This window comes from Physeter macrocephalus, chromosome 4 (genome assembly GCF_002837175.3).
Source record: "Physeter macrocephalus isolate SW-GA chromosome 4, ASM283717v5, whole genome shotgun sequence".
Taxonomy (NCBI): Eukaryota; Metazoa; Chordata; class Mammalia; order Artiodactyla; family Physeteridae; genus Physeter; species Physeter macrocephalus.
The window spans coordinates 45201861-45225672 of NC_041217.1; the positions used below are offsets into that span (position 1 = coordinate 45201861).

Genomic DNA, 23812 nt, shown 5'->3' on the forward strand with positions numbered 1-23812 from the left:
TCTTGATTAGTGTAGCTTTGTAGTATAGTCTGAAGTCAGGGGGCCTGATTCCTCCAGCTCCATTTTTCGTTCTCAAGATTGCTTTGGCTATTTGGGGTCTTTTGTGTTTCCATACAAACTGAAATTTTTTGCTCTATTTCTGTGAAAAATGCCAGTGGTAGTTTGATAGGGATTGCATCGAATCTGTCGATTGCTTTGTGTAGTATAGTCATTTTCACAATGTTGATTCTTCCAATCCAAGAACATGGTATATCTCTCCATCTATTTGTATCATCTTTAATTTCTTTCATCGGTGTCTTATAATTTTCTGCATACAGGTCTTTTGTCTCCTTAGGTAGGTTTATTTTTACTGTTTCTAAACATATGGTTCAGTGACATTAATATATTCACATTGTTGTTCAATTGTCATTACCATCCATCTCCAGAGCTTTTTCATCTTCCCAAGTTGTAACTCTGAGCCCATTAAATAATTAATTCCTCTTTCCCCCACCCCCAGTACCTGGCAGCCACCATTCTACTTTGTGCCTCTATGAATTTGGCTACTTTAGGTACCCCATATAAGTAGAATTATACAGTATATGTCCTCTTGTAACTGGCTTATTTCACTTACCATAATGTATGACCTTTCACTTTAATCGTATAAAGATTGTTTTGAGTCAATATCCTCATTTACAGATGAGGAAACAAAGGCTTTGAGAAGTTGAATAACTTGGCTAAAGTCATTCCTTTAGGTGACTGACACACTGGCCTCAGAATTGGGCCTGTCTTACTATAGAACCAATGTTCTTAACCACTAAACTGTAGATGTGTGTGTGTGTGTGTGTGTGTGTGTGTGTGTGTGTGTTACACTTTACAGTTACCCTGTGAAGAAGAGATTATTATTCTCATTTGATGCACAATCCCAGTAGCTCTCACCCAAAATTCCATGCTTTTTCACATTGTATAGCAGGAGACTCTTAAATTGTAGTGAAATCCACTTCCATTTCACAAATCCATGTTGATGTTGTACTATGAATGAAAAAGTTTTCTATCCAAGTTGTTTGAAGACTGTGTAGGGGAGGGAGAAGTTTTCCTCGACCCTCTTAGGGTCCATGGCTGGATCTGAATATTGAGTTGACACCCTGGCTGGATCTGAATATTGAATTGACAAAGACAGATTAACAGAAGAAAAGCTTACAAATTTATTTAATATGTTTTACATGACATAGGAGCCTTCAAAAGAAAGTGAAAACCTGAAGAACTGGCTAAACTTGAATGTTTTCATGGTAGGTTTGATGAAGAGTGGACAGTCGTGGAGAAATATGATAAACTGAGAAAAACTTTGCAAGACCTGTTTGTCTGAATTCTTTTCAGCATCCTCTCTGGGAGAGAAGGATGGTTCTTCCTCCAGATGTAGGAAGGGCACCTCTCACATGAGGGTGTTACGACCTGCTTCAGGGGGAAGGGTAGGGAAAGGCGATTTTCTCAAACTCCTTCAGCTTAAAATATTCAGTGTTCCAAGGTGCCATATTTTGGGGCAGTGTGTTTTGAACTCCTTCAACTGCATGTTTAAAGATAGTCATCCCAGTTTTAAAATGTCAGTGGTTGAATAGGACAGAAACAGAGCCAGAGCAACTAGGAGCCATTGTTATGTCAACAAATAATTGAATTTAGGCTAATGAAAACCAACTCACTATCAAGAATGATCATGAAATTGAAATATTCTCTACTCTTGACTAACTAGAATAATACCTGATTCCTGAGTTCAGCCTATCCATTTCTTCTTTCATAGCCTTTAAGACGTATGAAGTCATCCCTGAATTCTGTTTAATGCCGTACTCAAACTCCATTTCACTCTGACCAATCACTGTGTGCGAGCTGATCATAGGGAGATGTTATCAAGAGCCTTTGTCAGAGGATGTCACTGCTCAATAAGTTTTTATGACCCTTTTTATCTGCAAGAGTTGCTGGTATTGCTTTTCAGCATGGAATAGACTAATTTTGTTCATTAAAGTGCTGACAGGGTTGATGACTCACTGTGGCAATAGATAGATATTATCACAATAGGATAACCAGTCAGGAAATTCAACTGAAGCATATAAAAATTTATTTGATACTTGGTTTATGCACATTGAGAAAAGGTTAAAATATGCTCCTTTTGCCAGAAATACAACAACCAAACACTCCATAGGCTCGCTCTTTTTTCTCCTTTGCTGTTTTCCTTTGACTAGGGAAATTTAGGTTTGGCATAACCAAATGAATTTATAACAAAATCTTTTATTTGTGGCATATGTAACTGATTAATTAGGGTATAGGCTAAGCTGCTGTTTAAAAAGAGAAAGAGCACATGAAAGAGAAACCATGAAAAATATGGTGGTTAAAATAAGATTGTTTATTTCTCTTTACACATACATACCAGTCCAGAAAGAAGAAGACTGGCCCAGAAAGGCAGGCAGCCCAGCTCCATGAGATGACTTAGATTCCATATATGTTTTTGCTGTGCTGTCACCTAAGATGTTGTCTTCATGTACATGGTTAAAACTAGGTCAATGCCATATCTAAGTTCCATTTCAGAGAAAGGGGGAAATTTTAAGCAAAAATGGAAAGCAAGCAATTTTATTTTAAGCAAATAGTGAGGAATTAGGATATATTACTTTTGCTTATATTCCAACGACAAAATGTTTGTCCATGCCACACTTAGCTGCAAGGGAACTAAGAAATACAGTCTGTAGCTCAGCAGCCATGTGCGCTGTTAAAACAATTATGTCTATGGAAGAAGGGGGAAATTTTTTAGAGAACAATTTACAGTCAGTCATAGTTTACCTGTCCCTCTGGCCATTCAATATCTATGATCACCTTTATTGCCACACATAAATACTCCTTCCCTCCCAAGGGAGACATTCAAAGGCCCCATTCAGTTACTTCATCTGCTCAAAGTCAAGGGTCTCTGGATAATTCACAGTCCTGTATATCAGGTCTGGGATGGCCCTTCACAGTCCAGTGACAAGGTATCTGCTCATCTCACATCCAGTGTACAGAAGTGGTAGGCAAAAGTATAACTGCAATAAAAACTCTTATTTTGAAAAGGGAAGAATGGGAAACACGCCATAATCAGTGGTCCATAGAAATGTACAAGATTCCCTGCTCTAGCAGTAGAGAAGCTTTCCTGGTTAGCCCATCTGGCTGCCCACTGGTTCTAATTTCTAACAGCTGTGCCATTATCCATGGTCCCCTGTGGCAACATCTAAGTTAGTGTTTGAGAGTACACTCTCCTTGGAAGCTGTACAGTTTTCAGAGGTTGCCTCCTATTTGTGGAGATTTGGAAGCCTGAGAGTTGTTTTAGTGATCAAATAAATAGGCTGGGTTTTTTTAGGCCAGGCTTTTGATTTATTTTAGAAATTAATTCCCTCAATATTTTTGTAGGCTTTTGGTTTTTTGGTTGCAATCAGTTCATTATGAGTAAACAGACCCAAAGCTTTCCTCTAGGCATAGTTCTTAAGTCTTCTTGTCTTATTTGTTTGTCTGTTTGTTTTTAGTGACCCATTCTCTTCTTCCCCCATTTTAATAGTGGTTTCACTAAGGCCAGCTAAAACCACAAGTTTGGGTGGGAAGGCAACACCCTTAATTTGATCTTCGCCTCTTGGCTGTCTTTGTATTTTGGCCGAGAAGTCGTAATGAGAGATACTTATGGAAAAATATAGAGCCTGTTTATCCTTCTAGTGGGGGGACAAGTTAGATTTTCCAGCTCTGAGGCCTCAGATCACTGTACTTGAGCAGTTTAGTTTATAGACCACTTTCCAACCACTTTCTCTAGAGTGACCGGTATCATAGACACATAATAGTCTACCTTTTAAGTTATCACAGGCCAACAGTTCTACCAATATTTGTGACATGGCGTAAAAAGGATCACCAGTTTACCAGTTTGCAGTATATGTTCTCTTGCCTTGTCTTTCACTCAGACACAAAGCTGGAGAACCTAAGTTTTAAGTTTTAATTTTGGCAGCATCTCACTCCTGGGTACCAATTTCTGTATCAGAGTATAGGCTAAACTGCTGTACTAACCCAAAATACGGTGCCTTAAATAAGAAAGAAGGTTTTTTTTTTTTTTTTTTTTTTTTTTTTTTTAATGTGACAGACTGTAGAAATAGGCCGGTGGTACAGGCCTGCATGCAGCTCAGCTCCATGAGATCATTCAGGGACCTGAGTTCCTTTCATCCTATTTTTCTACAGCAGGGTTTCTCAAACTCAGTACTACTGACACTTTGGGGCAACTAATTCTTTGTTATGAGTGGCTGTTTTATGCAGTATAGGATGTTTAGCAGTATTCCTGACCTCTATCTGATAGATGCCAATAGTACTTCACCAGTGAAGACAGAAAGTCTCCAGACAATACCAAAAGTCCCCTGGGGGGCAAAATCACCCCTGGTTATGAAACATTACTTTATAACCTCTTAGAATCATCTTCATCTATGTGGTCAAAGCAGATTTTGATCCACAGTGAAGAGAAAAACCAACTGATCAAAATAGGTCCACATGTTATAATTAGCAGTGACATTAACACACTAATTATAACTTTACTTCATATGTTCAAAAAGTTAAGGAAAAAATGGAAATATTTTAAAAAGACACAAATCGAATTTCAAGATATAAAAATTACTATGTTTAATAGAGCTAATAAATATATTAAATGGGATTAATGGCAGATGTGACATTATAGAAGGAAAGATTAATGGACTTGAAGACATAGCAATTGAAAGTATGCAAAATTTAAAGGAGGAATTTTTTAAAAGAAAGAGGAATAAGGAGTTTTGAGACACTTCAAAAAGCCTCCTGGATATGTAATTGGGGTTCCTGAAGAAGAAGCAAGGGGGAAGGGGCAGAAAAACATTTGAAGAAATAGTGGCTGATGTTTTTCCAAATTTGATGAAAACTAGAAACCCACAGATCTGAGTTCAGTTAAATTCCAAGCAAAAGGAACATGAAGAAGACTGCACCAAGGCATGTCATAATCAAATTGCTCAAAACCAGTGATAAATCTTTAAATTGCCAAAGAAGAGAGACGCAATATCTAACGAAAGAACAAAGATCAGTGTTAAGGAGATTTCTCTTTAGGAACAATGCAAGCAATAAGACGTAGGAACAACATCTTTAAAGTACGTAACCAAAAAAAAGGAAAATTTATTTCTTAAAAACTGAGGCAGGGCTTCCCTGGTGGCGCAGTGGTTGAGAGTCTGCCTGCCGATGCAGGGGACACGGGTTCGTGCCCCAGTCCAGGAAGATCCCACTGTAGGGACACGGGTCCGTGGAGCGGCTGGGCCTGTGAGCCATGGCCGCTGAGCCTGCGCGTCCGGAGCCTGTGCTCCGCAACAGGAGAGGCCACAACAGTGAGAGGCCAGCGTACCGCAAAAAAAAAAAAAAAAACTGAGGCAAAATACTTTTACAGACACACAAAACCTGAAAGAATTCATAATAGCAGATATGAGTTATTAAAAATGTTAAAGGAAATCCTGTGACTGAAAGGTGAATATATAAAACTTTTTTCATATTAATTGTCTCTAAAATATAATTCACTGCTTAAACACTGTATTGTGGGATAATCGAGATGAAGCACAGATGCTCACAGACACAGTTCAAAGCTATGGTAGCTTGATGCTGAGATGCTGAGTATAGTTCCCAAGGGAGGAGCTTGCCGGTGCCACTCTCCCTGCTCTGAGTGCGTGCTGCCTCCATAACAGCTTGGCTTGCTTCACTTTTGTAAAAGTGAAGGTCCTCTTTGGATTTCTTTAGTTAGCGAAAGCAGTTGCTAATGTGGGTCTTTAGTAAAAGTGAAGTGGCATAAGTGAACTTTCAAAAAGCAGCGGATACCTGAAATAGAATAAAAGCCAGGAGGGAAGAAGTGGTAGTATGACCATTGTACAGCGCTTATACTGTATGTGAAGTGTATAATATCACTTAAAGGTAGATGGTGATAAGTTGAACTCAAAAGCAACTACTAAAATAACAAAACAGAGTTATAGCTAGAAAGCCAACAAATAAAATAAAATAAAACCATAAAAAATATTTAAAAGAAGCAGGAAAAAAGGAAAAGGGAAAAAGAGTAGATCAAACAAATAGAGAACACATGTCAAGATGATAAACGTTTATGTACCTAATAAGACTTCTAAGTAGACTGACCAGGAAAAAAAATAGAGAAGACACAATTACCAGTAACAGAAATGAGAAAGATGACATCACTACAGATTCTACAAATATTAATAAAAGAATATTGTGAACAACTTTATGACAATAAATTTGAGAACTTGGACAAATCCTTCAAAAAATACAAACTACCAAAGGTTGCTCAAGAAGAAAGTGATCACCTGAATAGCCCTGTATCTATTAAAGGGTACTCTGCACAATGTTTAATTTTGCAACTTGAAATTTTTAATAACTGGAGAAATTGAAGCATGGACACATGGGTACTAAATTCCAACAACTGAACAAAATGGTATGTTAATCTTGTGTCTTGAGATATAGAAGCTGCTCAGAAAAACAGCTGATTGAGTATATGAATAGAAGTTTTCGTGGTTTACTTCCCACTTATACATAACTCTCTAGTTAAACTGATTGGGGGGAAAAAAACATTCTGCAGAGATGGTACCATTCTGTTCTTCCCCAATTCTCTACTGTTCAGAACCCTTACTTCTCTGCTCACCCCTTTGGTGGGTTCCTCTTCTTCCTGAGCTTTTAGCAATAGATAGGTCTTTGGGCCTTCTGCATTTGTGCATTGCATAAATTCACTTTCCAAAGAAAATAATTCCTAAATTTTGTCCTAGCTCAAGTTCCAATTTTATATCTTTAGCCACCCTGTATAAAGTTTTCAGAGGCCTTTGATATTTCTTTTTCATTATTATTATCATTATTCATATGCGGGTAAGGCAGCTTTTATACACATAACTTCAAGGGGTGCTATTTACATGGATAATGATCTGCACATCTGTTATCATGTCCTTGAGTCTTATGCTATATTCATCTTTTCATTCTATCATTGAAAATCTTTGAGCTAAACTGTAGCACTGTATCCTGAAACCATCTTTATTTTACACATCATGTCCCCTTTTCTCTTTTTATACAGTGCCCTTCTAGCCCCTATGTTCTAGCTTAAATCCTACCTCCTTTAAAGAATGGTTCCTGACTCTTTCTGCCTGAAATGAGTATCTGCTGCAATTACAAAATGTATCATTCGCTCTTTGGTTTTATTTAGATATTTCATATGTATTTGTTCTGCATTCTCCAGGTAGTCTACTTATTTCTTAGAAACAGTCTGAAGCTTACTATTTATTCCCCAGAGTGGCAAGTGCATTTCTGCATGTTCAGCAAGCATCCCTAATTCCAGGATTGATGCACAGAGTAGCAAAGGACCAAAGGATTAACCTCATCCCTTTTGCAGTTGTTGTATTTAAGTAGATTGCACCTCATCGAAAGCAATATTTGAGGTAGATTTGTTTTTTCCCTAAAGATCTATGCTTTGTTTTCAAGTGTTATATTGGAGAGAAGGAAACCACACTAACCATTGCTTCTTTTGATTAATATTTGTTAACTGTTTATCCAGTAAATACAGATCTTTTCACATAGTTTATATATGCTGAAAACTCCTTCTTTTGAATACAAAAGTCTCATGTTTCCCAAATTAAATATTTTTAATTTAAATAATTATGCACTGATTAAAATTTCCCTCAGTTAATGCTATTGGTGTCAAGTACAGGCTGAGACACTGTTTCCATCCCTCTTTTCCTATATTTAATAGGACTTCACTGATTCTTAAAGTTTTAAAATGGAGTTCAGATACCTTAGTCTATTCCTGAAAACCTTTCACACTCTATTTACATGGGTGGTTCTAATCTCATCACCTATCTCTACTCTGGCTAAACTAGAAGCTGACTCAGATTAGCCTCATACACCTTGGGTTTGTCTGCTTTCTGTCTGGGAATAGCCTTTGAGACGTTCTGAATCTACATGTTTTTCAGGTCCAGCTCACATCTAACCTCTGATTATCACTGACCTTACTCCATTTTTACATTACCATCCTAAACAGAGATAATTCCCAGGAAATACTGTTGTGTTATAGCTTATTTATGTTGGCTGAAAAAAAAAAAAAAGCACAACATGAGAGTTGTGAGTTAAGTTTTATTTTTGGGCAAAATGAGGACTCTAGCCCGGGATGCAGCCATTCAGAGAGCTCTGAGGAACTGCTCCGAAGTGGTAAAGGGGGAGGTCAGTATATATGTGATTTTGGTGAAGGGGGATATGTGCAGTCAAACACACATTTTGGCAGAAGGCTGCTGCTACTCACATGAAGGTTGCTGCTAGTCATGGGGAGCAGATGCCTCCATTAACGATTCTAGTGCTTTTCTAGATATGAGAAGATGCAAGAAATTGAGCTCATAAAATCTTATCCTGAAAACATCCAACTATCTGAAGACCTGTTCCATCAGTTTTCCCCAGAGCACAGAGTGCCTCATTCCTGACCTCCACCCTGAACTCCTTTCAGGGTCTGTCGAAGGTCAGCAGCTGCAGTGGCTTGTGATTTAATTCTTGTAGAGTAAGTGCTTTTGAATACCTGCTTTACTTTACTTAAATGCTGTTTAAAGAATTTGAGGGAAGCTCTTTGAAACTAGCTTGTTCATTTGTTACTCTCCCCTGGGTCAGTTCTGCATCTCTGTGTAGGTGGCACTTTGCATCATGGGCCAGATTGCACTTTTTGTGGGTATGCTAGATTGGAGTGAAGCTATGAGAGAATATCAGATAAGAAATCTAAGTGCATTCCTAGCTCTTTCTGAGTTAGTTCTTCACTGAATGACTTCAATCATTAAACTAAGGTTTTTCCTAATATGTGAGCTATTCAAATAGAATTACAATACACATTCAAATCTATGTTAATCCTTAGTTTGAAATTAGTGCCGCCATTCTCTGTTGATAATTGAGAGGTCAGTACCTATCTTTGCATCTTTGGTATTTTTCTCTTTTATTTGAATAACTGTAGATTTGACTACTCTTTCTCTATTCTCCTTTCACTTTAGTGCTCTTTGTTAATTTATTGTATTTACCTTATCTCAGGTTTCTTTTCTTTTTTGACATCACCTGGAAATCACCAGTCTGAGATTGCTCCTGTGTTGTGGTAGGAAAGTGGGAGAGACTGATCCCAGCAGGTGTGGGGCTGGTAGTGGGGCTGCCGTCTACCCAGAGGTGGTATTATTACGCTGTAAGAGTGGAGAGTCAAGCAGGTGAACTGAAGGAAGTAACTGAAACAAGCCTGGGCCATCAGGTAAGGCTGGCCTGAGGTGAGTTTTAGGAACCTGAGTACAAAGCCAAGAATAGACAGACCTGCCTGGATGCAAATCAAAATAAGTGTAAAGGAGGGCAGCCCAGAGATAGGGAGCCCAGAGGTGGGAGGAGAGGATGAGGGAATGGGTAGTAGAGTGGGTGCTGATCTGCTATTAGACTTTTACATATTCTGCAAGCCTTACATGGGTAAGCCAGCTCCATTTTAAAGGATGAGCCTTGGAAGAAGCTGAGTATGTCAGTTTATTCTTAATTATGAAATTATAAATGCCTCCTCCTTGGGGATTCCCTGGTGGTCCAGTGGTTAGGACTTGGCGCTTTCACTGTGGCGGCCCAGGTTCAATCCCTGATCAGGGAACCTAAAATCCTGCAAGCCGCACTGCACAGCCAAAAAAATTTTTTAAATAAATAAATGCCTTCTCCTTAATTATAAAATTATGGAAGTTGGTGTGCTTCAAATAGGACTGATTTTGGTTTTGGTGACATTTAAGCAGGCTCTTAGAAAGTTCATTTTTTTTCTCATTGGATGGAATATACTGCAGTATTCAAAATAAAATATTTCCAGATAAGTGATGTTAAAATAGAGAATTAAATGTTACTCTCACATTGTTTAGTTTTTCATTCAACTACCACTTTAAGAAAATAAGCAATTTTAGTAAAGGGATTATATGTATAATTGTGATTATCATGACTTGGTATTTTATGCTATGTTTAGGCAATTTTTTTAAGGTAAAGAGAAGAAATCAAAGAAGTTCTTGCTGAGCACACTTACAGATGATGCATTCTTGTTGGAAAGTAAATGTGTTCTCATTTCAGAGCAAAGATAGCAGAATTGACAGTGGTATTTGGACACCTAAAGGAGTAAGACCTCTTTTAAGAACAGGACCATTCAGGCCCTGCAGGAGCTTTTGAGTGCATGTATTCAAGTACTCACTCTGTCGGGTCTACAACCTGCACTGCTTCTCCAGGGTTATGGGCAGACCACAAGCCTTAGAGTGGTTACACCTGCTCTTAGGGCCCATTGTCTTACATACAGTGGAATGCTTATGCATTAGATTTTCAGTTCTTGAAGGTTGGCTGGATTTTTCAATTTTGATTTAAATGTTGTGGTATCCCGTGATCAGAGCATTATAACCTGGGGTATCACTGGTGGGAAAGAAAAAATATATATATGCAAATGTGAAACAAATGGAAATTGGAACTTAATTCTTTGGTTACATTGTTTATCTAGCCTGGCTGGTTCCATTTCAAATATCGTACCCATTTACTTGTAGTTTTTTTAAAAAATAAATTTATTTATTTATTTATTTTTGGCTGCATTGGGTCTCTGTTGCTGTGCACGGGCTTTCTCTAGTTGTGGTGAGCAGGGGCTACTCTTCATTGCAGTGCATGGGCTTCTCATCGAGGTGGCCTCTCTTGTTGTGGAGCACAGGTTCTAGAGCACAGGCTCAGTAGTTGTGGCACACGGGCTTAGTTGCTCCATGGCATGTGGGATCTTCCCAGACCAGGGCTCGAACACGTGTCCCCTGCATTGGCAGGCAGATTCTTAACCACTGCACCACCAGGGAAGCCCCTACTTGTAGTTTTTATCTTCTCTAAATGTAATAGCTTGTAGGGGAGACATATGGAAGTGTCTTCCATTTACCACAGTGATTTCTGTGTCATTTTCTTGAGTTTGATTTCAATCCTGTTATTACTAAATTCTGAACATCTGCCTTCTTGGCACATTAACTTGTCAATCAGATGTTTTTTTAAAGGTGTATTTTATATTAATACTAGTTTGGGTGCATGTTGGCATTGCTTAGAAACTGTTGTTTGAGAACCGTTAATGATTTGATTTTGCATACTTATTACCTATAGCCAAATAAGTCACTACTTCCATCAACACTTATACTTTGTTTCCATGTGAAATGGAACATGTTTGTTTTATTTAACACTTCTCAATATATTTTATGCATCAAAATTCAAACTAAAACAGTAACTTCTGGACGTCCATTTGTGTCCCTTCTGCAAAGTACGTAGATCTGTCCATTGATCCACCTCCAGAGAGCTAGCCAGTCTGACGACTGAGCGCCTACCCTCCCCAAATCAAATTTATTTGTTTCTGAAGGAACTATCAAATGAGAGTGAGCAAATTGCTAAATAACATTGAGTTTTATTTATTTTCTTATGGCATTTACACTGTTTTCTTATGTCAGTATTTTCCCTCTCTTCTTTTGAAATCCATAAACATTGCACTTGCTTTCATTTTGACCTTTCTTCTTACAAATTTAGACATTAAATAAGAGATACATACTTACCATCCTCTAGTTTAATACATATCTTTTTAAAAATTAAGCTCATATTTTAATCTATTCATAACTCACTTCTTCATTTGAGACTCAGTCATTCATTCATTTACTCAACATTTATTTGAATGATCTGTGACCACCTGACTAGGAGCTGTTGAGTAGTGGAGATGCGATGCTGAGTATGTTGTAGTTAATCTCGAGGGGTTCACAGAGAAGTAGGGGAGACAGACAGGTGTACAAATACAGTCATGAACAAATGGGACAGGATGAAAAGGTGGAGGAGGGAGGTAAAGACAAGGATTACTTGAAAGAGAAAATGACATTTGAGTCTTGAAAGATTAGCAAGAAAAGACAAGGAGTGATATTTCAGGTAAAGAGAACAGCATATGTAAGGAACAGAATAAAATACAATATTTTATTGTCATAAAATTGTTGTCATAAAATACAACACTTTTGGGAAGAAGCTCCGTGAGAACATTGGGCATGAAGGGTCAAGGTAACAGATGTAATTGGAAAGGTAGGATAGGTATAGATTGTCTGAAATGTGTCTTATGGTTAGGGTTGAGTACTAGCCATTGAACCTGTGGGCCAGAGGGTACCCTTAAACGGTTACAGGGTCAGATAGGATATTTTAGGAAGATAATTTTGAAGACGGTGAGAGAAAGAGACTGAAATGTGAAGAGACTGGTAATAAATATGGAGACCAGTTAGAAGACTGTTAAGGGGAGAAATAATGAAGGCTTCTTTACCCAAGGCTTTAGCAGTGGGGATGGAAAGGGAGCGGCAAACTCAGTAGCATTTTCCAGGTGCTGTCAGGGAGACTTGCCAAGATACTAAGGGTCATTGCTATTCTCCATTTTCTCTCTCTCTCTTTCTTGTCCTCTCAAAAACTTCCCTGTCATGTTCTTTCTTCAATTTTAAGGAAAGGAGCTGCATATGAAGTGTTTCTTTTTAGAGAAGGCAGCTCACTAGACCTTACATTCTCTCTTACTGCTCATTCAGTGATAATCAGGGTGTCCCTAGACAACTGAATAGTGCTACTGAATCAGCTTCTGCCCCGTTCAGCATAATATATTATGGTTTGAACTCCATTAATAATTAGACTTTGACGGAAGGTGACCAAACCAATTGAACTTTTAACCAAACTTTGTGCCTCAAAGTCAGCAACTTTAAGAGAGCCACCTTGTTCATATATCATGGGTGTTTTCTCCATGGTGGACCTATTTCCCTGACTTAGTAAAGAATATTTTCTCTGGCAGTTTTGTATCAGTGAGTTATATAAAGGAGGACATAATAAGCTACATATACTTGGAAAGTTACACAAAGATAACGAAGAGCTGTTATTCCTTCATAATGCTTCTCAGATTCAAGCATGGCTCTGTTTCCATGACAACCACACCAGTCCAGGCTCTCATTTTCTCACATTTGGCATTCTGCAAGAGCTTTATGACTTGTCTACCTTCGATGTCTTCCTCTCTTAAACTCCCTTGACCTATGCTACCAGATTAGTCATTCTAAAAATTGTCTTCACTGTATTCTTCACCTGTCTGTTGTCCGCTGTAAGTGCATCCTCTAGCATTTCATTTTCATCATAATCTAGCCTCAGATGTACCTTCTGGCCTCAATGTACCTACTGGGCACATTATTACACAATGTCACGTGGACCTCCGAATTGTCCTGCTCATGGGTCTTGTCTCTACCATAAAGTCTAGGATGCCATTGAGGATAGAGAACACATTGTGTGCTAGTTTTGTATTCTACCTAGCACCAGGCACAACTCTGGGCTCATGATATATACAAAAAGAATGGAATATTTCCTCTTTCATCCCTTGCCCCAGGGTTCATCTATTCCTCTATCCTCACTGGACTTAAGGGCTGTTTCTGGTTGTTTTGTGTTTAATTTCTTCCTCCTTCCTAAGATAAGTCAACAGTTATATAGCATATATTATCCACAGCTTGCAGGACACTTTAAAAACCAATATTATTATATCTTTGTTTTTAAATATAGAAACCTCTCCTTTACCAAAAGCCACAGTGACTCAGCTACTTGCAAGTCTAAAATGGTTTCTGCATTTTTCTGTGGCCAGTCTTTATGATGGTTATAGATTAATGGTAGGCTTTTTGGAAGCATAACATTTGTTATTAATCATGGCATTACAGTAGTTAACCAGGTAGACCAATTTAGTTGGAGTATCATCTCTTTCTTTAATGTGTATAGACATAGATTTGGGGAAACAACTTGACATTCATGAAGACTATATTCTAAGATGCTCTTAAATTTCCTAATTTTTTAATACCACTATGTTTTTTTTATTGTTTATTAATAAAATTGAGATAAAATAACTGCCTTCCTATAAGAACATATAATAACTGAGAATGACTCTATAAGCAAAGCTTACTCACCATCTGCTACATGAGAGTAACTAAATTCATTCCTTAGCAAACCCACAAGGTGCTATGTTGTGGCCTCCTGGGGTCTCTCAGGGAGCTGAAGCAATAAATATTAAATCTAAATATGTCAGGGGGTCACTTTAGTTGACCATTGCTTGCTAAAGAAAAGAGAGATTCAAAAGGCCTGGTAAAATAATAATCTTTTAGAGTAAAAATGAATAAATTAATTAATGAAAGAAGCTGAGACAAGAATCTTATTTTATGGTTATATTTGTCGAATAACTTGTCAATCAAGATAATTTAAAAGGTCTCTCTCCTCTCCCCTGTGAGCTTTGTCATTATATTTTACAGTTGCAGAGAAAGAAAATACATAAGAAAGAAGTAAACAATTTCAAATAGTAATAAATGTCATGAAAGAAATAATACAAAGGAGTCTAATGTGTTACTACCCGCCACCAGATAAGATGGTAAGAAAAGTCCTCTGTGAGCAAAATAACATTTGAGTTGAATGATGCAGTGGAACCAGCCTTACGAAAATCAGAGGCAACAGCAAGCTCAAAGGCCCTGAGTCAGGGGCTTCCCTGGTGGCGCAGTGGTTGAGAATCCACCTGCCAATGCAGGGGACATGGGTTCAAGCCCTGGTCCGGGAAGATCACACATGCCGCAGAGCAACTAAGCCCGCGCGCCACAACTACTGAGCCTGTGCTCTAGAGTCTGCGAGCCACAGCTATTGAAGCCCGTGCTCTGCAACAAGAGAAGCCACCACGATGAGAAGCCCACACACCGCAACGAAGAGTAGCCCCTGCCCGCCGCAACTAGAGAAAGCCCACGTGCAGCAATGAAGACCCAATGCAGCCAAAAATAAATTTAAAAATATAAATAAATAAATAAGTAAATAAATAAAGGCCCTGAGGCAGGAAAAGCTTTGTATATTCAAAACAGAAAGGAGGCCATTGTGACTGGAGCCTAGTGAGGAAGTGAGCAAGATATAAAGAGGAAGGAGATGTGGTCAGAGGTTGAGGCAGTGGCCAGATCAGCAGAGACATATAAGGAATAGAAATGCATTGGCATTTGGGTAACACGGGAAGCCAGTGTAAGTTTTAAGCAGGAAGAAATTTGATATGATTTATGGTTTTAAGACATCATTTTGATTGAGGAATTCTGGTGTGTGGAATGTGGATTGAAAAGAAGAGAGAATAGGGCTTCCCTGGTGGCGTAGTGGTTAAGAATCCGCCTGCCATTGCAGGGGACATGGGTTCAAGCCCTGGTCCGGGAAGATCCCACGTGCCGCGGAGCAGCTGGGCCCATGCGCCACAACTACTGAGCCTGCGCTCTAGAGCCCGTGAGCTATGACTACTGAGCCCACGTGCCACAACTACTGAAGCCCGTGCACCTAGAGCCCGTGCTCTGCAACAAGACAAGCCACCACAATGAGAAGACCGTGCACCGCAACGAAGAGTAGCCCCTGCTCGCCACAACTAGAGAAAGCCCACGTGCAGCAACAAAGACCCAATGCAGCCAAAAAATAAATAATAAATAAAATAAATAAAAAAATTTTTTTTTAAAAGAAAAGAGGCAAGAATAGAAGCACGGAGACTAGTTAAGATGTTATTTCAAGACCAGGCAGGAAATGATGGTAGCTTAGACCAAGGTAGTGACAATTAAGATGGAGAAAGAGAACAGATTTAAGATAGCTTTGTAGATAGGGCTGACAGGGCTGACTTATATTTAGATAAATTGGATTTGGAAGGCTGAGGGAAAGTGAGAAATCAAGGATGTTGTAGAGATGGAGCAAACTAATTTTTCACATCATGAGCAAATCATTTATTTTAGCAATGATTTTACTACAGCACATTATGGGAATGAAGTGAGATCGTGTATGGAAGCAGATGGCACAATGTCTGGCCCACAACAGGAACTTGTGAGATTTTTATTTTTACCCCCACCTCAGGACATTTTCATTAGGAATTTATATTCTCACATTACCATTTATTTAGGTCACCACATTTCAAAAGCAAATGATTAGAAAGCCCATTGGTGAGTATTATATGCAGTGCAACCATTCATCAACTCAGTAAGCATTTCCTGAGCTCCTTGTATAGATAATTACTGTACTGAGTGCTGGGAAAATACTAGTGAGTGAAGCTAATGCAATGCCTACCCTTATGGAACTTTCTGTCTGGTAGGGTAGATTAATTTCCCTAACAATATAATTATACAACTAGTTATTAAATTACATCTGGGATGATTAAGACGAATATCAAGGTATACTGTGAGAACATCTCTTCATGACTTCTCTATTTCCCTAATTTACTTCATTTATTCCCATGTTCCATCTTGCATATGGCTACCAGTGATTCCTAAACCCATCTCTTGGCTCCAGATTCTATTTCCCATGGCCTATGGAACATCTCCAATGGATTACCACATGTTCCTCACTAACTGCATTCATCCTCCATACTTTCCTGTCCCCAGTGCTTTCCCTGTCAGTTAATATCTTTACTATCACGCCAGTTTACCAAGCTAGAAATGTCACAAATGTTAATAACATTAGCAACTTCATAATATTACTATATTAAACCTCATTTTCTTCATGAAAAATGAGACTCAAAGAGGCTAACTTTACTGAAATCATGCAGCTAATTAGACTTGAAATTGTGGTGTTAAATCCAGATCTCTCTGACATCTCAGCTTTTGTTTTTTCCATGACAACAATTTGCGGGATTGTTAAATTTTTTAAAGGAAAAATAATGGGGGAAAACATTCTAGAAAGAGGGAAGAATACTTTTAAGGGCTCAGAAATATTAAAGCATCAATATTTCTAATCATAGAAATGCTTATCTATCCCTCCCATGAATAATAATCATATTTTATCCATTTTGAATGCTGAACCATTTCAACATACACTTTTGGGATAGCCACTATGTGTCAAGTAATTGCCTCTGCTAAGTTTTTAGGACAAAAAAAGGATAATACATGATACCTATCTCTAAGTGCCTTAGTAGGGGAGAAGGACCCTAAGTGTTGATTTCAATGCAGCTCATTAAAGTATAAGCCTGCAAGTGTTATGAGACAGACAGCAAGGGTGGAAAGAGAGCAAGCAGGAGGGCCATGTACCCCAACCCTAGGATTGAGGGAGGGTTCCTGCAGGAGGTAATACCAAAGTTGAGTTTTAACAAATTAGGAAGAGGTGGGACTTCCCTGGTGGCACAGGATAAGAGGCCACGCTCCCAATGCAGGGGGCTGGGTTCGATCCCTGGTCAGGGAACTAGATCCCACATGCATGCTGCAACTAAGAGTTTGCATGCCACAGCTAAGGAGCCCGCCTGCTGCAATTAAGACCTGGTTCAACCAAATAAATAAATAAATAAAAACAAATTAGGAAAAGGTAAGTGAACTAGAGGGGAAAAACAGTTCAAGAAAAGGAGAAAGCAAGAACAAAGACATTGAGGTATGCAGTTACCTGGTGTGTGTTGGGGAGCTTCAAGTAACTTGAGTATGGCAGATGGTAGACGTCCCAGCATGTCATACTAAGGGGTGGGCTCAAATCAGAAGAGATGGGAATGGAGAAGAGGGGGTAGTTTTGAGAGATGGTGAGGAGGTTAAATCAACCAGACTTGAATGATGGGTTGAGTATGAAAAGTGGAGGTAAAAAGAGGACTCTAGGATGACCCCCAGGTGTCTGCTGGTATAATTGGGTAGATGAGGACACTCTTTGCTAGGATAGGAAATGTAAGAGGAGGAACTGCATTGGGGAAGAACTGGTGACTTTGGACATGCCGGGATTAATTTGCGTGTGAGGCTGCGTTTGTCCAACAAGGAGATAGATATACAGATTGGGAGCTCTGGAGAGAGGGCTGATCTCAGGATTGGGTTGTTCAGTAGTAGTAAAAAAAGAAAGGTATGAATAAGATCACCAGGGTACATTGAGCATAAGTTTTTGCTTTGGCTTTGTTTTTGTCATTTCTTTTAGAACCAAGACACATTAGTCTCTCTATATATTCATAGTGACTGGACTGTGAAAATCCTGTTGTTTCCACTGGACTAACTTGATTAGCTTTTAGGATCTTGTCTGTTTAACTCTACCTCCTTCATTGTTTCAAATAACTCAAATTAGATTTAAAACACTTATATACTGCGATGATGGCATTTCTTAGGACACCTTTGGATTAATCATGAAAACAACTACTCTGAGCAGCTGCGGGCAGCGTTTAGTACATAAACTGTGTAAGTTACTGTAAATATGTTGACAGAATTATACTTGCTTGTTTCCAGGTGACCTCTAAAAATGGTTCACTATTCACTTGACCCAGAAAATCCCACAAAATCATGCAAGTCGAGAGGTTCAAATCTTCGTGTTCACTTTAAGAACACTCGTGAAACAGCCCAGGCCATTAAGAGTATGCATATCCCAAAAGCCACCAAGTACCTGAAGGATGTCACTTTAAAGAAGCAGTGTGTGCCATTCCATCGTTAACAATGGTGGAGTTGGTAGGTGTGCCCAGGCCAAACAGTGGGGCTGGACGCAGGGTCGGTGGCCCAAAAAGAGTGCTGAATTTTTACTGCACATGCTCAAAAATGCAGAGAGTAATGCTGAACTTAAGGGCTTAGATGTAGATTCTCTGGTCATTGAGCATATCCAGGTGAACAAAGCCCCCAAGATGTGGTGCAGGACTTATATAGAGCTCATGGTCGGATCAACCCATACATGAGCTCTCCCTGCCACATTGAGATGATCCTAACTGAAAAAGATTGTTCCTAAACCGGAAGAGGAGGTTGTCCAGAAGAAATTGAAGAAGCAAAAACTTATGGCCCGGGAATAAATGCTGCAAAAAATAAATGCAAATAAAAGTAAAAAAACAAAAAAACAAAAAAAAAACACTTATATAGCAGATGTGTAAATTATAGTTGCAGGTACCACTTAGTAGCTACATGATCTCTGGCAAGTCACTTAACTTTTCTAAGCTCAGGTGTCTCCTATGTAAAATGAGTGTAATTTGTTGTTAACATTAATTGCAATACTGCATACTCTAAGGGCTTGGCATAGTTTATGGCTGTCGTAGATACTAAATAAATGGTAACTATTATTATTCATACTTCTGGTCACTGAAATATTTATCAAGACTTTGTGGTGTATAGGTTGTTTTGTTAGGCCCTGCTTGGAACAAATATGCATATAAGGTAGAGAAAGGAGCCCCACCAAGCAGGAAAGACCTGTACACACTTGTTCACTTGTTACTATCATCATGCAAGACATCTTGTGGCAACTCTCAGTGTATAGGAGTGCTGAGCTCACAAGGGAGGTAGAGAGGAATCCAATCACGTCCAGTGAAAGTGGAGGAAAAATCACCTCCACTCTCACCAGTTTGCTACCTCTGAAAGTCTACTGAACCCTTCTGAAGCCATGAGTGGGAGGTAGGGAGAGGGAAATAGTATGGGTGTACAATCTATTACCATCTTTATTTCAGAATATGGACTTGTCTATTCAAGAAAAAAATGAATGTCCCCATCTTGACATATTCATTTTGTGGAGACAAATGCACTTGCTAATACATGAGCTGACCCATATAACTCCTCCACTGAAAATATTATTTTTCACAGTGACAGATGTTAAACTACACCTAGCATTCTATGTAACACGAAGATGCCAGAGATAGCAAATTTAATAGGTAACTGGAGATGGACCATGGGAAGGAGGTAGAGGCAGTTCACAACTTATCAAGATGAATATAGCACCTCATTATTTTCAACAACAATGACAAAACACACACACACACACACACACACACACACACACACACACAAAGGTAAAATGCTGCTCTAGCTTGAGAACATCAAGGAATAGTCTAGATTCCATGTCATAATTTTAATCTGATCAATTTAAAATTAAAAAACAGGCCTCTGCTAACATTAATTTATGCCTTCTGCTTAAACTTGGAAATAAAGATGAGCCTCATACAAACTGTCCAGAGGAGGGGATAAATGAACTGAGATAGGCTTCCATTGTTAAACCTGCATCACTAACATGACTTCAAAAAAGCTGCTGTTATGTAGACACTGTGACCGAGCGACCAAGGATGTAGCTTCTCTGACTGAAAAAGAGAGGGGCTTCCCTGGTGGCACAGTGGCTAAGAATCCTCCTGCCAACGCAAGGGACATGGGTTCGAGCCCTGGTCCGGGAAGATCCCACATGCCGCGGAGCAACTAAGCCCATGTGCCACAACTACTGAGCCTGCGCTCTAGAGCCCGCGAGCCACAACTACTGAAGAGCCCATGCTCCGCAACAAGAGAAACCACTGCAATGAGAAACCCATGCAACCGAACGAAGAGCAGCCCCCGCTCGCAGCAACTAGAGAAAAACCCACGTGCAGCAACAAAGACCCAACTCAGCCAAAAATAAATAAATTAATAAATTAATTTTTTTTAAAAAAAGAGAGTGCTTCGCAGTTAAAAATTACGAAGGCAGATGTGCTTTTTTATCACAGGTGTGTGTTTAGAAGTGACTATTCTCAAGGCAGGCTTTTGGAAGCCTCCTCTCAACTCAGATCTAAGACTCTTAGGTTCTTTCATACCAGATGGCAGGCACAGGCTCCGGACCAATTCCATGTGGAGTAAAATGGTGGAGCACAGTCTTCCTAATGAGATGGTTTTTTTAATGGGCTACATTAATTGAAAGAGAGCAAGTTACAGAGCTGGAAATGCTAGGTTCTCTGCTGTGTAGCGGAGCTCTGGGATCTTGGCTTCCTGGCTCTACCTCAGACAAGTTTTATGATTGTGAGCAAGTCACGTATCTGCCGCCTTACTCTTTTCATCAATAGGATGAACATGTTAGACTTTGATGTTTCTAGGGTCTAACAACATTGCATTATTTCATGATTCTGTTATCATATCTAGAGTATCGAGTATGTCAGTGATGGTAATATTGATACTTTATTGAGAGACACTGTACAAAAAAAGTGTCTCCTTGGGGCAGGAAGTAGGACAGTCTAGAATGGTGCAGAAACCAGCTTATAGGAGGCCTAGTTAGCAGCAGGGATAATTAGCTTCAAGAAAAGGAAACTGTGTCCAGATATTTTAACTAATATTACTTGGAAAAAAGTCAACCCATTTTGTGTTGTTATAAAATATATGCCTCAACTGAGTGACTGGAAGCTTCAGATTTCTAGCTTACCATAAGCAGTCCTTTTTAAACAAATATAAATGTCCAGTAATAAAAATAGGCAGCCTTTTCAGCTAATTGTCAATGAAGATAAGGAAGCAGAGGCAAAATGACTAACTCTCAAAGAGACTGTAGAAGAACTTCTTGCATTAATAAAGGCATTGTTCTTAAATCTGATCATAAGAGTAGGTAATAAGGTAATAGTGATACTACCATGACTATTCAAAATGTTATTAAATTGCTTTTGGTGGGGGAAAGTTCTCTCTTCTATTGAAAAACAGAAACAAAACAAAAAACTCCTTTAAAATAGTTATGCTTGAAGTGTCACAAGAGATCAGAACATTCCTAAAAAATTAGTAAGTCTATAATATTTTATAGGAAATCTTTTTTCTTTTTGAGTTCCAACAGTCTGGTTACCTGAAGTACCTACCACGGTGTCAGTTAATTATGTACTTTCTTATTTTGAACTCTAATTCCTCAATGTGCTGAGTTCCAACTATAAGATGATGAGACTCATTTCCCTGTGATATAACTTGTACGCTCAGTCTCATTGACATTTCATTTTAGCCTTTTCTTCAAGTAGCTTGAATAATGCATAAAGTTAGAAGAAGCATCTGATGTACCTTTCTACCTCCAGAAGCATATAGCACAGTGCTGAGAAGAACCAAGACTTGAATGGCAGAGTGTGAGTTGCCTGGGATTCTACAGTACCAAAATACCGACTACTCACTGTCACCTTTATTTAACCTGTTTGTTGGATCTTAGGAACTTGCCAAATTATTGAGGGCTCATCTTTTACAAAGTAGTCCAGAAGACAAAAAAGAAATAGGTAGAGAATTGAGTTTTTGCTGTTTTACCTCTCCTAGTTCAGAAGAGCATGGATCCTTTGCTACTTATTATTATTAGCTGTCTAAATCTTAAAGGTGAACTGAAGAGGCAGTTGGTCTTACAGGAGTGTCTTTTATCAGTGTTTGGCTCTTTTTCTTTTTTTTTTTTAACATCTTTATTGGAGTATAATTGCTTTACAATAGTGTGTTAGTTTCTTATTTATAACAAAGTGAATCAGCTATACATATACTTATATCCCCATATCTCCTCCCTCTTGGGTCTCCCTCCCACCCTCCCTATCCCACCCCTCTAGGTGGTCACAAAGCACCAAGCTGATCTCCCTGTGCTATGCGGCTGCTTCCCACTAGCTATCTATTTTACATTTGGTAGTGTATATATGTCCATGCCATTTTCTCACTTCATCCCAGCTTACCCTTCCCCCTCCCTGTGTCCTCAAATCCGTTCTCTAAGTCTGCGTCTTTATTCCTGTCCTGCCCCTAGGTTCTTCAGAACCATTTTTTTTTTTAAGATTCCATATATATGTGTTAGCATATGGTGTTTGTTTTTCTCTTTCTGACTTACTTCACTCTGTATGACAGACTCTAGGTCCATCCACCTCACTACAAAAACTCAATTTCGTTTCTTTTTATGGCTGAGTAATATTCCATTGTATATATTGGCTAACTCTTTTTCTAATGTTAATACATCCAGAGTCTTTTGTCTTTCTAAACCCTAACCCAGATGAACAAAATGCTTTTACACTTGCTCTCCCCTTCTCCTGACTTCCTAGAAAGAATGAAGGAAATTACTGGTTATCTGGTACCCAGCCTGTGCTAGGCACTATGAAATATTCCTTTACATACATTAACCTATTAAATTTTCAGAGCAACTTGACTAGGTAGGTGATACTGCCTTTTTACAGAGTCCCAGAGAGTAGTAACTTACCTATGTCTTTCAACCAGTAAATGTGACTAAAAGATGATGTAATAAACCATGTCCTGCTTTGCTCTTAGAGATATGTTTAATTCTCATTACTCTTACATTTGGGTCCAGGACAGTCTCATTAGTCTAAACCCACTTTTGTCTGTATCCACCGTGGACAGCAAAGACATGACTAGATCATAACACACAGTGTGTTCCTCCTTTTACAGTGTCCACATCCTGCTTTATCTTTGTGTTTGAATGCCTCCCGGATTTTAAGCTCCTACAGATTGGAAAGTGTTTTCCTTTTTCACCTTTGTAACCCTTGAAGTAACTACTTACTGTGCACTGACTGTTCTTAATTACAGTTCCATAAATTAAGTCAAGTATTTTTTTCATTTTACAATGGAAATCTATTTATGTCCTGCACGTGTCCACAATCAGTGAGTGGAGTGGCTCAGGTAGAGCACTCAAGCTCAGGGCTCTAATTAGGACTGCACCACCATCCACCTGCTTCTAGCACTCCAGAGTGAGGCTGCTGTTCTTTAGACCATGGCTTTGGGACCACTGCCTGGCCCTCTTTACCTTTCTCTCACTCTGCCTCATTGGATCATTCATCCAAATTTCCCATATTATCTTCAATTTGCTGTTGAACTTCCTTTATAGAGATTTTTAAAAAATCTCCTTTATGATAGTGTAAGGAAATATGAGAAATCATGTATTATTAACTGGTTAATTCAGAAGAGTTTCTTTTCTATAATTAGTTTCATTTTTGGACTACTTTATAACTCAAAAATTTACCTTTTTTTAAAAAAATTAATTTAGTTTTGCTGTGTTGGGTCTTCATTTCTGTGCGAGGGCTTTCTCTAGTTTCGGCAAGTGGGGGCTACTCTTCATCGTGGTGCGCGGGCCTCTCACCATC

General features: G+C 38.8%; 1 protein-coding gene, 1 non-coding gene and 1 pseudogene across 3 annotated transcripts in view; all 3 read left to right on the plus strand.

Moving 5' to 3' along the window:
- RABGAP1L (RAB GTPase activating protein 1 like) overlaps positions 1–23812 on the plus strand; it is a 642929-nt gene that overhangs the window by 465279 nt on the left and 153838 nt on the right. The gene's annotated exons all lie outside the window — the stretch shown is intronic.
- LOC112067558 (small nucleolar RNA SNORD58) lies at positions 18118–18181 on the plus strand. Its single transcript, XR_002893348.1, has one exon. It is a non-coding gene; the product is annotated as a small nucleolar RNA SNORD58 (small nucleolar RNA).
- LOC129392058 (60S ribosomal protein L17-like) lies at positions 18236–18805 on the plus strand (annotated as a pseudogene).